The 14,136-nt window shown below is 36.6% G+C and overlaps 1 long non-coding RNA gene across 1 annotated transcript; it reads right to left on the bottom strand.

Annotated features, from left to right (window-relative positions):
• Nucleotides 1-3,708: 3,708 nt before the first annotated feature.
• On the bottom strand, nucleotides 3,709-12,547 carry LOC115607637. Its single transcript, XR_003991307.1, has 3 exons — nucleotides 12,435-12,547; nucleotides 12,090-12,248; nucleotides 3,709-4,249 (listed from the first exon to the last, which is right to left on the bottom strand). It is a non-coding gene; the product is annotated as an uncharacterized LOC115607637 (long non-coding RNA).
• Between the last annotated feature and the right edge of the window lie 1,589 nt (nucleotides 12,548-14,136).

The raw sequence follows: 14,136 nt of genomic DNA, 5'->3' as shown, positions 1-14,136 counted from the left end.
GTGTTGGTGCAGACCTCAAAAAAAAATACTATTTCAATTTTCCATGCTATATTCAAGGTTCATATTGGAAACAAATGTGAACCCTCTTTCGAATAACAACCTTCTGTTACTTATTCCATAAGCATTTTTTTCCCTTTCCTCTTTTAAGTCTGTAATTCTGTCTGTCTGGTTTTATTAAGTGTGTGAAAAGGTAGGCAGGCTGCCCAGGTCTTGGAAATTAAGGTTCCCTTAAGTAGCTCAGGTGGTTGCCTGAAATACAGAAGCTCAATAGCTAAGGAAGAAAGAACATATGACAGGATGATCCCACTTTGTATAGGAAGAAATCGAGGACATGTCCATCTACTGATCTCTCTGTGCACTTGATTCTGAAGTCTATTTACTATGCTGGTAAAATGAGGAGGGAAATTCATATTAAACATTTTGTTTGGCACACTGCAGAGAAAAGAAAAAATCACACAATCCTATTTTTTCATTGATATGGAAAGCATACAACAGAGCTGTGTTTTTAAAAAATGCGGTGTGCTTGTATGACACTGGGAGTAAGAATTATGTAGACATTTACAGCTATGACTATATGACTATGTAGTTAACATAATTTTCTTTTTGGTTCCCGGATACTCTTAATAACAAAATGACACAATCAAATCTAAAATGTTGGCAACAAAATTCAAGAGACCAGGCAGACAAAAACACCATCAAGCTTTTTGTTGCCAGGCAGAATGCAAAGAGCATTTTGTGGTAATCAGCCAAACACAGATCCATAGCCTTTTTAGTCTTGGTTGGAAGGCAGGTGATTTTTTTTTTATTTTACTTTATTATCACTCTTTGGATTTTTATCTGTCTTAACTAATTCATACATTCTAATAATGTTTACAGAAGTGAAAATGACAAAATTATACTTTTTGAAAAAAAAAAGTAATCCCACAAAAAATTATAGAAGTCAGTTTAAATTAAAAAAAAAAAAAAAGCTTGAAGCTTGTTCAAAAAAGGAACTAACTTCAAGAAAAATGTTTCTTATACGATTTTTTCTGTCTTTCATAAGCATCATTGCATATTTCTCCTCTGTGTGTTTGACCACTTCCAGTCTGTCCACATTTTCATCTTCAGACCAAGCTGTTCTGGCTTGAGACTGCCTAATTTGGATTGCAACATTCTGTGGAGACATACTTACTTTTTTTTCCCATTAGAGTTGATAAATGAAAGCAATTGAAATATTCAGTTTCAAGTTCTGTAGAACTTTATCTGATGTTTTACTTGACATCATGGGCTCCCCTAAAGAACCATATGCCATTTGTTTTCTATTATTGCATTTGAACCTGCATGCAAATATCTAAGACTGATCCAAAATTGTCAAATACTGTAAAGAGATCTGAGTGCATGTTAAATGGCCTATGATCAGGGCCACAAGCCTGGTTTTGATGGGATTCCACACAGGCTGATACTTTTATCTGGATGAATATCGTTTTCATTTGATGGAAATCCCACACTGATATAATGATCTGTGAAGGAACATCAGGAGTAAAAGTCCGACAATATAGAATGAAAATCTACTCAATAATGATGCTGGAATCCTAATAGAAACGCATAGAAGCAAACAAATACTGAATGGAAAATGATACAGAGGCTGAGAATTGATCATTAAGTGTTTTGAAAAGTAAAGACAAATAGTCTGTGTTTGGTCTGGTGGAAAACATAGTGGCCAAGAGAGAAAACAAGAAGCAAGAGTAATTGTCTTTGCAACAGCCTTTGGATAGAATAATTGTCAATTATATCAGTAGACACATAGAACTAAAGATTCAGCTGGGAAATGACAGTGGTAAGGGGCAATGAATAAAGGCTCATGTTTTCTTATTACAACATAGTTTGATATGCACTGAAAATCTAGATACCATGCACACACAACATAATTACATAATGCAGGTCACTCTGCTTTCCTCCAGACAGAACACTTTCTCCTCCAGCTTTCCCAGCTTTTTCACTGCTGAAAAATTCAAATACTCTCTTCTTCTTATGCAAAATTTTGATTTTACTTCCAGTAAAACTGTGTGGAAGTGTCTGTAAAAGAAATGCCAACACATGTAATATATGCTATGTTTCAGTATTCATTCTATTAGTATCATCTATGCAAACTTTTGGTTTAAAATAAGTTAGAATTTCAAAATGCTGGGCTGGGCTGAAATTACATTCCTTCCAAGTTTGGGGTGTTTAAATTTAGTAATGATGTGGTGTGAGACACTATGTGGCACATGGGTGAAATTCAGACACAAGATTTTGTCTAAAGCTAATTTTCCACCCTGTATCTACTTCCCTTGTTTGAGATCATAGAATCATAGAATCCTAGAATCCTAAGGGTTGGAAAGGACCTTAAGATCATCTAGTTCCAACCCCCCTGCCATGGGCAGGGACACCTTGCCCTAAACCACGTGGTCCAAGGCTCTGTCCAACCTGGCCTTGAACACTGCCAGGGATGGAGCATTCACAACCTCCCTGGGCAACCCATTCCAGTGCTTCACCACCCTCACTGTAAAGAACTTCTTCCTTATATCTAATCTAAACTTCCTCTGTTTAAGTTTGAACCCATTACCCCTTGTCCTACCACTACAGTCCCTAAGGAAGAGTCCCTCCCCAGCATCCTTATAGACCCCCTTCAGATACTGGAAGGCTGCTATGAGGTCTCCATGCAGCCTTCTCTTCTCCAGGCTGAACAGCCCCAACTTTCTCAGCCTGTCTTCATATGGGAGGTGCTCCAGCCCTCTTATCATCCTCGTGGCCCTCCTCTGGACTTGCTCCAACAGCTCCATGTCCTTTTTATGTTGAGGACATCAGAACTGTATGCAGTACTCCAAGTGGGGTCTCACAAGAGCAGAGTAGAGGGGCAGGATCACCTCCTTCAACCTGCTGGTCACGCTTCTTTTGATGCAGCCCAGGATGCGGTTGGCTTTCTGGGCTGCAAGTGCACACTGCCGGCTCATGTTAAGCTTCTCGTCAACCAACACCCCCAAGTCCTTTTCTGCAGGGCTGCTCTGAATCTCTTCTCTGCCCAGCCTGTACCAGTGCCTGGGGTTGCCCCGACCCAGGTGTAGGACCTTGCACTTGGCTTGGTTAAACTTCATAAGGTTGGCATCGGCCCACCTCACAAGCGTGTCAAGGTCCCTCTGGATGGCATCCCTTCCCTCCAGCGTATCAACCGAACCACACAGCTTGGTGTCGTTGGCAAACTTGCTGAGGGCGCACTCAATCCCACTGTCCATGTCGCTGACAAAGATGTTGAACAGGACCGGTCCCAATACCGATCCCTGAGGGACACCACTCGTTACAGGTTTCCAACTGGACAGTAGTTTAGAAGCCGGAAGATACCTCTGATAGGTTTCTGCAAATGCAAGCTTGATTTCATGTCCATGTTTTTCTTCACTGAAGCAGTAAGCCACTGAACTTTGTTTGGCCTTAGATTCTTATAATAGTGCAGTACATATCTGATGCAATCCATCCTGTTCATATTTAATTTTTATTTTAATTTTACAAAGTTTATTATCACCTCCTACCCAGTTAAGCAAGAACGACTGTTACTGGTTCTGTTGTTTGGTCAGGAATCTGAACTCTCTGAAGCCATATTCCAGGAAAAGTTGTCTCACAAAACACTATTTCACCCTCTAACACTTATTCCCAAAAACTCTGAAAACCAAGAAGACAAAGTTCTATATTCTGATCAATAATTCATGTTCAAAAGTTTATTTCAATAACAAGATTCATGACATTAGCAGTGTTAAGAAAATGTTTAAAAAGGTACATTATTTTCTCAAGTGTATGACATGTAAAGGTAATTTCTTCATGTAAAAAAATAGGATGTATTTGTTAAGATCTAATTTTCCAGAAAAATTCTTTTCAGTTCTGCAGAAATATGAAAAAATAGAAGGTATATTGTTCTGTTAAGTGGCAGCCTTACACTGGAATTAATTGGTAAACTCATATTCTAGTAGTCTGTGGTCAACACAACAAACTTTTTATGCATGTTAAAATCCCATGACCTTCTTCCAAGAACTGTAAGTACTTCAGTTCACTGAAATCACGCTAAATATGTTTTGCAGCTTTAATTGCATGTCATGTCTTTCTTCAGTTTCTCATCTGCTTGAGCTGTAAAATATTTTCAAATACCTTCTGTGTTTTGGTGTCAATTTCAGTGAAATGGTCTCCAGAATAAGTTTCTACTCAAACACACAAAATAATGTAGCCAAACGGCGTCCAGGTTCACCTGAGAAACACACACAGGGCAGAAAAGACCAGACTATTTGGTTATTAGTCATCACTTTTGATCTTCACTCATGAAAGAAAATGGTTTCTCGTTTTCTGTACTAAGGAAAACCAAAGGTTTTTAAAAAAATACAGTCTAGGTTCCCCCAAATTATGTTAGTGGACAGTAAAATAGCACAATCCAAAGAGGTAAATCCAAAATTCACAAAGGAAGATATTTGAAAAAAAATTACCCTGTTATTCTGATTGGTGCACTGGGTTGTGAGGAAAGAGAAGTGAAAGGAAAGGAAGGGAAGGGGAAAGGAGAAAATCCAGAGCTGGCTGCAGAGAATTAGTCTCCAAGGTAGACAGCTATACTGTAAGGATACGGTATATCTCCTGAAGCAGAGCTGAGTAAGGATTTAACAGGCATTTGCAGTCATTTATAATTGTTGAAAAATTATGCCACTTATTATGTTTAACAGGGTAAGAAGTTAGTTTGTTATCCTTGTGGGACAGAAGGTTTTAGCAGAAAAGCACTATGTAGACAGTTTCTTTCTATTCTACAAATACTGGATTTGGCTTCATTTATATTCTACAAATACTGAATGAGCCCATTGTAATCGTGCTAAGATCTTCTGATGAAGCTGAAAATGCAGCTGTTGTTACACATTTTTCTATGCCTTGTAAGCCAAATTTAAACACAGCTTTAAATAATTCTCTTCCCTTCTACTTTATTTGCAGGTCTCAATTATACCTGAAAATAACTGTATATGAAATATCTTTCATATGTATATGAAAAATCTTTCATATGTTATTGTAATTTCAATTGAATTTGGAGTTCTGTGGTTATTTTATTTTATTTGAGATATCTGACATATTTTGACTATGTGACTGCTAAACACTGATCAACAATGAAGAGTAATCCAAATAATTAACAACTTAATACTGGCAGTGTCCTTTTTTTAAAAAAAACAAAAAAAAGAAAAGAATTCACCATAGTTTTAATTCAAACAATCTACTAGACTGCTTCTTGCCTGCACTTTTGTTTCACTATTTGTCCAACCTACAATGAAAACTTTAAACATTCTAAAACATGCATGAAATTTGAGGATGTGTATTTATTTAGGTAAACACTTCTAAATTATTCATTATTTCCAGGTTAGGGTGTTTTGGTTTTTGGTTTTTGGTGGGGGTTTTTATGTGTGTGTGGGGTTTATTTCTGGGTTATTTTTCTGATTCAGTATAACTTCCAGAAGATTCTGTAGCTTTTTTTCATACGTTTTGTTTGGCCTGTAACATTACTTGTCATGCTGATGAAACAGGAAGAGTATTGGCCTATAGGTGAGATGTAGTAAAACCACAGTATTTCAATGTAGTGGGGAAGGCAACACCTATAGCTGCCATAGTGTTTTCACTTAAAGACATGTCACATACAGCTAATATTGACTGGGATAATTCCTAGCTTTGTTTAAAAAGAAGTATAAAACTTCCCATTACATCAATTTTTGTGGAGACAGGCCTCTCCCCGAACATTCTGATTGCTGTTTTTTATACATGTTTGTTTATTATGATAATATTGCAAAGTAGTAGTTGTTACCATAATGTTGGAGGTAACACTTGTTACCATATTTTGTACAGGTGAAATGAAAGAAAACAGAAAAAAAGAAGAAAAAAAAAAGCTGCTTTTTTTTTTCTAATTTATTGTTGTTTGATCCTGTGCTTTTGATAAACTCAGCAGGTTTGACTCTTGTATTTCACCTACAGGTGAGCTGTTTTCACCAGCTACTATTGGAGGATGATTTGATGTGCCCCTATGTTAAATTGTTCCATAAGTCTTTTGCAGTGAATGCTGAAAGAACTTACTTGGTTATACAAAAGTTAATTGGAAGACACTGGAGAACTGTCAGTTTGTCTTCACCCAGAGCTGATAAGCAACTTAAGGCAAAGGATACGCCTGAATTCTAATATGCTGCAAGCTGTATCAGCAATTTTCACCAAAAGAATCACAAGATTTTGGTGAGGATTTCATATGTATAGATTAGTATGCGTTGGTAAGGTAGAGGAATTTTTGGACAACAGCTATGTAGGAAACTGAGCTAAATTGAAGTCACATCAGCATTGTAAGCCACTAAATCATTTGATTTCCCTAAATTTCCAAAGTCATATTATAGCCAGGGATAAGAATATGTAAAATTTGAATAGAGGAAAACTTTGTTTTTTCTTTATATGCAACCTTTTCTTCAGAGGTGTCCTCTATGGAATTAATTATCTTACAGACAATCAAGAATTTGTACTGTTTGCTCAAAACCACTTTGCTCATGGAAACAGTGTCCCAAAATCAATGGCAAAATTATTGAGTACAAGAAAACAAAGGCTATGGTGACAAATGCTGGTGAAATAGAGATTAGTCCTTTCATTGAAATAGAGCATACTACACTCCAGTTGAAAGGAGTATGACATTTCCCATGAAAAGAATTTATTGTTTCGAGCATAAAAATAAGGTATGTCCAGACCACTGGATGAGCCTATTTTTGTATTTGATACTTTCATTTTGAGGAAATATTTCTAGCAAATTACACCCTTGTGGAAGACAGCAGACAGTTTGAGTTAGAAAACTAATCCATAAAAATAAACACAATCTGGCCATTGTTTCTACTTTTTCCTTTGCTATTCACAGAAACTGGGAGACATTAAGTGTTTTCACAGGAGTGAAAGAATACAACAGTCAGCTCTTCACCACTTATGATTAGCTCTTGAAGTATTGTCAGGGAAATGAAAATCATTCCTTTTACTCAGTTTTGTAGGCAATCAAACTGCATAATTCAGCATTTCTTTGTTATCATACTAATCTGATGTGAACCTATGAAATGCAATTTAGTGCTTTGTATTCATTACTTTTTGCCATACTGTATGTGCTGCAAAGATCAAGGAATGATGCATGCTTGTATTCTTTAGATGTGACTTTTAAATCTACTAAATTCAGTCTCAGATGATAGAAACCTTTGAGGGAATAAAGAAATTGTTGACACTGTGTCTGAAATGAAATTGGAGATTTTAAAACGGGTGGGTAAAATCAGCATCTGCTTCCTACCATGTTTTTACTAGGGAGGGGAAAAAAAAATGTTTCTAATCATTCCGAACAGTGTTCAAATTTAGGCCATACATGAAAAATCTGGAGGGGCTTCTACAGCTTAAAGCACAGATGCATAGATTTTTTAGGTCAAAAAGAACTACCATGATCATCTTATCTGACCCACAAAATAACTTAAGCTATTAAATTTCACTTCTCATTCCTGTAACAGGGCAATTATTCTTTCCTGCTATGTAAGTGACTGTTATTGAGCCAAATGTGAATTGCTTTGTTTGTCCTTGGAAAGACCCTCTAAAAAAGGTGCTACTATCCTGCTATAAACCAATTCAATTTATTAAATTCATCTGAGTTGCCTGTTCCTTCAGTGAGATTGCTTCAGTCCTTCAGGTTTCTACTACAGCGTATGACCAAAAGGATTGCTTATATCCCTGAGGAGAAAGAAAGCCCATGCAAAGCTGGAAGTTGTCTGATTGCATCTATCCTACTTCCACCAGACCAGCAGCTCAGCTTAGCAGAACCCTGTATCAGGCCTGCAATGTTAGGATTTATCTACATCCATGTTTTGCCACAGTTCAATGATATTGGTATAGGAAAAGTACATTTTCTATTACCAGGTTGTTACTTCCTGCATTTTTAGAACTCTATAATCCCACACATACACTACACATGTTTTCAGTCAAATATACGTATAGGTAAGCATACATTGTCCAAATGTTTTGTTGTTGTTATTTCTACATAGCTTTAACATCCTAAACCTCAAATATATAGAGGAGGGGGTAGGAAGCCCTTCTTATTATTATATTTTATCCCTCTGTTTATAAAATACTATTCAGACAATTTCCCATGATCTTGGCATATTTCTTCCAGCAAAAACCAAGAAACTCAGCTTGATAGAACACAGTGCTTATGAAGGTTGCTGGATTTCCTCAAAGGCTGCTAAGCTGGCATGGTGGACTTGGTAATTAGGAAAGGTTAACTTTCTTCCTACAGATTTTAAATTTAACATTCCTGGGATTACCTTTGAGTGTAATAATTTGATTTATAATGCCATAAGTTGCTTTGTGTCTATGTAAAATTTCAAGCACGCGAAAGGTGTTATTGAAGTCCATGAAAACCTTTGTGCACCTAAAATTACATCTATGCCACAATGCCTTGCAGCACCAAAACTTTGGGTTTAAGCTCTACTTTGGCACAGGATAAGCAGGCAAATGATGCAGGCATTTGATAAGCAACTGATAACACGATAGGACACTGTGCTAATTTGTAAAACCAATCACATCCTCTGTTCAGTACACACACAGAGGGAATTTTCTGTATCTGCCATCTGGGGTGACCCTGATAAGATTTCCTAGCAGAGCTTTGTCTCCAAAGCTGGACACTTGTGCCATTACCTAACTTGCTCATGAGCCTCCGCAGCCAAATCCCAAGATGCACCCAGAGATGCACGGATCTTTGACTTTTTTAGTAAATATAAACAATGGCTCCTTGCATGGTTGTGTTTTTTTGGGTTGTTTTTTGGTTTTTGTTTGTTTGTTTGGGTTTGGTTTTTTTTTTTTGTTGTTGTTTGGTTGGATTTCGGGTTTTTTGGGTTTTTTTTTGGAGGGCATTGTTTGTTTGTTTGTTTTATGATTACTTGATTGTATTGCAGGCAGATGGATGAATAAATATGATAGCTACATCCTGTTAATCAAAGGCAAAATGAGTGCTACCAAGAAACCTGACTCATCCTGATTTATGAACCATCTGTCTCTATCCTGATTATCTATAGTCCTCTTCATCCTGTAGCTGGACCAGCCAACATAGTCATCCAGTCAGTCCAAGAAACAAATTCCTCAAGAGTTGGTTCATACTTGCATGCTCAACAGCTTGAAATTTCTGGTTCTAAGAGCACTAAATAATCTTTATTTGATACCTTTGTTTAGTCCATGCCACCTGAGTACCTCAGAATAAATAAATAGTATCATATTGGGTTTTGTTTATTTTTTAGCTACCCATGTTATCACCAATTAATGAAAAGATTTAAAGTCATAAAGATGTAACAGTGACAAATAACAAACCAGTGAACAACCTGCTGCAGAAACAAAGGACTGCTACTTCTTTGATAATTTTTGAATACTGATACTCAAACAATCATTTTGCCTCATCTGGTAAATAAACTCTTTCACCCTGAAAGGCTATAAAACTCCATGTATGTCAATACCAAATAATTTTGGAATTATAACTGTTGGCTGAGGAAAACTAAGTCCTCAGATTTGTGTAATTTCTCCACTTAAGGTTTATTATCATTGAAGAAACAATAAATTAATGATCTTGTCACCAACCTGTCAGCTTTGCCATTTTAGCTGGTGAAGGGCAAAACAAATCATGCTAATAAATACCTTGATTACAGTGAAAGCTCAGGAAAATAAATTGTTTTCCGAAATAAGAATTAGGAATTTCTCTCAAGAAATAGTAATATTGTTTTTATTTTATTTATGTGATTTATACTGCTCAGAATTGCTAAAAAGTCCTGAAAAACAACCCAGGTAATTTTGAATAATATGAATACTGCAGATGGCTAATTTGACCACATCATTTTATTTATGGGTAATTTCCAGTTACAAAGCTCTATCATATATTGCTTGTAGTGAGTTATGGAACATTCTCTCTATTGCAGTCTTGTACAACATTAAAAAAACAAAAAGATGCTTTGATAATATGCAATTAATAAAGATAATCTCAGTCCTTCAAATGTTCTGAAAGTGAAGATAATTCTTTTGCTTTTTACAAAAAATTCAGTACACTGTTTTGCATTTTATTTTTAATTTCTTCACTTTTCTTTGCTTGTATCTTTGTCTGGAATGGTGATTAAAATTACCAAAAATAGAATGAGATCTCTCATTATTTTTCCCTAATAAAAACTGAGAGATGTTGCAAAACCTTCTTTAATTTGAGGATGCAAGCTGATTTCAAATCAAAATTTTGAGTAAATTAGTGGTAAATCCAAACCTGGGGTGCTTATCTATACAGAGCTTCTGTTATTGGATGCACAGTGACAGATATGAAACACAGTGAGCTGGAGAGCACACTGCTATAAATTTGCTTGTTCATATAGCCAAAACGAGTCTTAGTAATCTTCTAATCTGCCTTTCAAGGCCTTCTGATAAACTGAAAAGACTGAAATACAGACAGGTGTCTGCAATTTGCTCTACGCCTGTAAATTTTTGCTGAATATTTTTGAAGCAAACCCCTTAAAAATACTGAGAAATGGAAAATAAAAATCTTCCTGTCCTTAGGAGTAAACCATTCAGCTAGCTAAGCACACCTCTATTTTTGGAGTAGTGTTCTCTGGAAACACTTATAAGACTTTTTTTAGTCATAGTTTAACTGAATAAAATAAGTACAAGTGAAGAAACTACAGAAAACTTGAAATATGAATTTTCCGAAAATTTTACCTTGTTGCAGAAGCTAGGGAAAGCTATATGGGCAGTGGAATTTGAGTGGGTGCATGTGACAGGGAGTTTTATTTTTTTTCCTGAACATGACATTTATAGTAAAGAGAAAAAGACCTTCAACTTAAGTCAGGTAATTTCTATTTATTTGTTCCTTAATATAAACTTCCTTTGTAGCTTAAGAAAGGAGTTTGACTTCTTCATGCATCTCTCCTCTCTCTGCAAATGAGTATAATAAAATTTCCTTTCTTCTGTGCATTGTTTACCTTATTTTTCCTTTCAAACTAGAAAATATTTTGAACAGAGACTTACCCACTTTGTGAAAAGACACTCAATTTTCACTTTAGGCCTCAATCTTCTTCAATAAGAGCAATAATAATAATAATTCAGGATATATTATCTTTATCAGGAATCAGGGAAGAAAAAGCTCTTCATTGAATTTGACTGTCTCCAGAAGGATTTCTCCCTGAAATGATTTGTTTAATAAAGACTCTGGGTTTTTGTAATAATTTCCCTCAGGGATTTATTTTTTTTTTTTTCCAATGAAAATAAATTTGTTGTGTTTGTTTGCTTGTTTTTATCTCTATTTCCTGATGTTTTAGAAAAAGGATTCAGTATGAAGGGTCCCATATAACTGTGGATAGAAGAGATGATTCAGCTTTTAGGATATCATTACTTGAGAAAACAATCATTCAGCCTGAAGTTTTCCATGGTAATTATTGCTCATTATAATCTCCTTTAGAGAACTCTTCCTTTTTTAATGATTTAATTCCTTACACCGTTGCCCAGGCCCATGTGCTCCATGGGAAGGGGTGGGTGGGCCTGTCACAGCAGGTGGCCCTGCTCTGAGAGGAAAACTAGCAGCAGGCGCCCAAGTTTAGGCCTGGGAAAGGAGAGTGTGTGTGAAGTATGTGTCTTCAGAAGAGCAGGTAAGTGTTACAGCCGACACAGGACACTGGGGAGGTGGGATGGTGTTGTCTTTAGCAGGCGAGGAAATGGCATTGAGCAGCGGAATGAGGCAGGCCCAGCTGCAGGGCAGCCCAGCTGGGATGGGGATGGCTCCTGGCATGCCAGCCATGTGGTTACACCCAGGGGGATTGCTCCCCACTGCATGCTGGGAGCCACCAGGGCCATGTCAACGTTCAGTGGTTTTCATAGTGTATTTACAAGGCTTGTTTGTATGCCTAAGTCACCTCTAATGCCTACTGATGCAGGCACTCAGTGTATCGTCTGAGTGTAATTTAATGTGCTGATAAATAGAAGGGCTGTTTTTTTTCAATTCCATATAATGTGCAATGTTGTGCTGTCTTTTGCTTGGTATACTTCATTTTACTTACTCGTAAGCTAGTTTTCTGGTCTGCTGACTATTCATGCCCACACTGATCCAAAGTAATTTCTGGAGTGAAGTCCTGTGAGTGGCTGTGGATTTACAAAGGTCGAAATATATGTAGACTGCAGTAGACCATTCCTTTTCCCATCTAAGTCAGTAAAGTCCTCTGAGGAAAGAAAAAAAAATAAATCTCATTTTCTCTGCACTGTATCTCTTCTTGCTAAGTGCCGTGGTTATCCACAGCTCTGGTGTGTCGAGGCTGTGGAATAATGACTGCTATTCTAGTCCTAAGGAAGTACTTCTTTTTTCTTTTTTTTTTTTTTCCAAATTTTTTTTTTTCATTCTTCCTTACCAGTTGTGTTAAAGTGATCCATACTTCAGCTTCTCTTTCAGATGCTGTCTGATTCCACAGTGTGGATGTACTCCTGAGCGGTTGTTGAGAGAGCTTGCAGGGGCCTCCTGCTGTTTAGGTAATGGAGAGGTCTGTTAACATAGCTGTTTCTCAGACAAATACTGAGGGTGATTTACAGGCCATGAAATGTTCTCTGAACAGTCATATAGTGCAGGAGGATTGTGGTTTTTGACAGACCTGATCCTATGCCACTGAGGTAATGGGGAATTTTCCTACTGATTGAGGAGAGGAAGCCTTGCATTTCTACATGAAACAGAGAAATCATGATAAAACTATTGCCACAATCTCACATTTATCATCTTTAACATACCTGTATTATTGCCTCATGTCCCCTTAAAAAAAAAAATAAAATTTCCTATTCCAGTTCTTGCTTTAGTTCTTAAATAACACTTTCCTTAGGAGCATTAATATTTCTGAAACACGTATTTGAGTCTAATTCATAATATGCAGAAGTGCCACTCTAAGACAATCAGAGTATATAAATTACATTTGTCAGTAGAATAATTAGTATAATACTTCTTTAAATAGACCATAATTTATATGTATATTAACATTGTTTATACATTAAACAAATTTTATCCAAATCTCAGTATGTGGATTAACAGAGATTCACTGAAGACAAGGGAATTGGCTCCATTTACATAATGTGTCTGTCTAATCTTATGAATAGCTGCCTTTTTATACTCTGTTCATTAAAAAACAAACAACTAACAACAACAAAACAAAAAACCAAACCAAAAAACACCCACACCAAAACCCACCAGAACAACTGATTTCAAAGACCATGAATCTAAATGAAGCAGTTTGAGAAGTAAGAGGTGGAAAATTCTCATTTTGCCCTTTTTTTTTTTTTTTGTAGTGAATTAAATTAGCTTGTGATACATCTTTAAGCCTGAGGCTCTTTTTTAACTCTCAAACCAAGAGTAAAAACATTAAAGAAGCACTGCGTGTATAGCTAAAATTTAAGCCATAGAGGGTCACATAAAAATGAACCAAGTGCAGACGTCTACAAGTCCGTGGAACAGAAACTTAGTTCCTATGCAGGTAAAACCATTAATTAGAGAGTTAGGTGTGGGCAATTGTTTCCACTGAAGAGAGAGGCATATAACAATGCACTCTTCTCAGTCTTGATTAAAATACACAAGAATTTTAGGTTCACTTGCCTGCTTATTAGTTTGGAAGCTGATGATGAATGAGATCTTAAGACTTCTTAATTACTTGCTCTTGTAACATTTTAAGTATTCTGTATGGAATCCAGAAGGAGGAAGAATAGTTTAATGTGCTTGTGTAATAATCGAAAGCAAAGAGAGGCTGTAAAAACACAAGCTGCCCTGAAGATCTGAACTGTTTAGAGGGGCCTGTCAGAAGTATTGTGCCTGAGCTGGAATTGAAGGCAGTGAAACTTTGCAAGCGTAGTGCTTGCATTTCTTACTACCTTGGGTAGGATTCTCCATGCCTTTCTGTAAAAAAGGCTTGAAGATCTTCCCTGGAAGATTCATAGCGGGGTGTGTATGTGATGCAGTTCCCCTAAAGGGTAACAGAACATGAGTTAGCAAGCTGTGAAATTAATGGGAAGGGTTTAAAGAAACTAGATCTTTACAGAGAACTGTATGATCTTCTTTCTCCTTAAGATAAGAGTAAT

This window comes from Strigops habroptila, chromosome 4 (assembly GCF_004027225.2).
Source record: "Strigops habroptila isolate Jane chromosome 4, bStrHab1.2.pri, whole genome shotgun sequence".
Classification (NCBI taxonomy): domain Eukaryota; kingdom Metazoa; phylum Chordata; class Aves; order Psittaciformes; family Psittacidae; genus Strigops; species Strigops habroptila.
This window is presented reverse-complemented; position numbering and strand designations above follow the sequence as displayed.